Source organism: Antedon mediterranea, chromosome 2, assembly GCF_964355755.1.
Source record: "Antedon mediterranea chromosome 2, ecAntMedi1.1, whole genome shotgun sequence".
Taxonomy (NCBI): domain Eukaryota; kingdom Metazoa; phylum Echinodermata; class Crinoidea; order Comatulida; family Antedonidae; genus Antedon; species Antedon mediterranea.
The window spans coordinates 29,159,104-29,161,603 of NC_092671.1; positions in this window are offsets into that span (position 1 = coordinate 29,159,104).

A 2,500-nucleotide genomic window follows, 5' to 3' on the forward strand; every position below is an offset into this window, starting at 1 on the left:
TAGGCTAGGCTAGGCTAGGCTAGGCTAGGCCCGACCCGACCCGGCCCGGCTAGGCTAGGCTCGGCTAGGCTAGGCCGCGCGATTAAAATTGTTTTCTTCTTCAGTTTGATGACGCACACGCGCGCACACCACTTTTGAAGGTCCTCGAAATGTAACCTCGTCTACGCCGCCGGTTAGCCGGTGATAATGTGTAGTTTGATGATGATTTTTTTAGTTGCCATTTTTTCCGTCCTCCGTTGCTAACCGATATAGACTGAGCGTAAGCTTGGCTTGGCTTGGCTAGGCTAGGCTAGGCTAGGCTAGGACCGGTCGCGCGATATGATTTTTTTTTTCTTCAATATTATGACGCACACGCGCGCACACCTCTTTTGAAGGTCCTCGAAATGTAACCTTGTCTACGCCGCCGGTTAGCCGGTGATAATGTGTAGTTTGATGATGATTTTTTTAGTTGCCATTTTTTCCGTCCTCCGTTGCTAACCGATATAGACTGAGCGTAAGCTTGGCTTGGCTTGGCTAGGCTAGGCTAGGCTAGGCTAGGCCCGGCCCGGCTGGGCTAGGCTAGGCTAGGCTAGGCTAGGCTAGGCTAGGACCGGTCGCGCGATATGATTTTTTTTTTCTTCAATATTATGACGCACACGCGCGCACACCTCTTTTGAAGGTCCTCGAAATGTAACCTTGTCTACGCCGCCGGTTAGCCGGTGATAATGTGTAGTTTGATGATGATTTTTTTAGTTGCCATTTTTTCCGTCCTCCGTTGCTAACCGATATAGACTGAGCGTAAGCTTGGCTTGGCTTGGCTAGGCTAGGCTAGGCTAGGCTAGGCTAGGCTAGGCCCGGCCCGGCCCGGCTGGGCTAGGCTAGGCTAGGCTAGGCTAGGCTAGGCTAGGCCCGGTCGCGCGATATGATTTTTTTTCCCTTCAATATTATGACGCACACGCGCGCACACCTCTTTTGAAGGTCCTCGAAATGTAACCTTGTCTACGCCGCCGGTTAGCCGGTGATAGTGTGTAGTTTGATGATGATTTTTTTAGTTGCCATTTTTTCCGTCCTCCGTTGCTAACCGATATAGACTGAGCGTAAGCTTGGCTTGGCTTGGCTAGGCTAGGCTAGGCTAGGCCCGGCCCGGCCCGGCCCGACCCGACCCGGCCGGGCTGGGCTGGGCTGGGCTAGGCTAGGCTAGGCTAGGCTAGGCTAGGCTAGGCTAGGCTAGGCCCGACCCGACCCGGCCCGGCTAGGCTAGGCTCGGCTAGGCTAGGCCGCGCGATTAAAATTTTTTTCTTCTTCAGTTTGATGACGCACACGCGCGCACACCACTTTTGAAGGTCCTCGAAATGTAACCTCGTCTACGCCGCCGGTTAGCCGGTGATAATGTGTAGTTTGATGATGATTTTTTTAGTTGCCATTTTTTCCGTCCTCCGTTGCTAACCGATATAGACTGAGCGTAAGCTTGGCTTGGCTTGGCTAGGCTAGGCTAGGCTAGGCTAGGCCCGGCCCGGCCCGGCCCGACCCGACCCGACCCGGCCCGGCTGGGCTAGGCTAGGCTAGGCTAGGCTAGGCTAGGACCGGTCGCGCGATATGATTTTTTTTTTTTCTTCAATATTATGACGCACACGCGCGCACACCTCTTTTGAAGGTCCTCGAAATGTAACCTTGTCTACGCCGCCGGTTAGCCGGTGATAATGTGTAGTTTGATGATGATTTTTTTAGTTGCCATTTTTTCCGTCCTCCGTTGCTAACCGATATAGACTGAGCGTAAGCTTGGCTTGGCTTGGCTAGGCTAGGCTAGGCTAGGCTAGGCCCGGCCCAGCCCGGCCCGACCCGGCCCGGCCGGGCTGGGCTGGGCTTGGCTTGGCTAGGCTAGGCTAGGCTAGGCTAGGCTAGGCTAGGCCCGGCCCGGCCCGGCTGGGCTAGGCTAGGCTAGGCTAGGCTAGGCTAGGCCCGGTCGCGCGATATGATTTTTTTTCCCTTCAATATTATGACGCACACGCGCGCACACCTCTTTTGAAGGTCCTCGAAATGTAACCTTGTCTACGCCGCCGGTTAGCCGGTGATAGTGTGTAGTTTGATGATGATTTTTTTAGTTGCCATTTTTTCCGTCCTCCGTTGCTAACCGATATAGACTGAGCGTAAGCTTGGCTTGGCTTGGCTAGGCTAGGCTAGGCTAGGCCCGGCCCGGCCCGGCCCGACCCGACCCGGCCGGGCTGGGCTGGGCTGGGCTAGGCTAGGCTAGGCTAGGCTAGGCTAGGCTAGGCTAGGCTAGGCCCGACCCGACCCGGCCCGGCTAGGCTAGGCTCGGCTAGGCTAGGCCACGCGATTAAAATTTTTTTCTTCTTCAGTTTGATGACGCACACGCGCGCACACCACTTTTGAAGGTCCTCGAAATGTAACCTCGTCTACGCCGCCGGTTAGCCGGTGATAATGTGTAGTTTGATGATGATTTTTTTAGTTGCCATTTTTTCCGTCCTCCGTTGCTAACCGATATAGACTGAGCGTAAGCTTG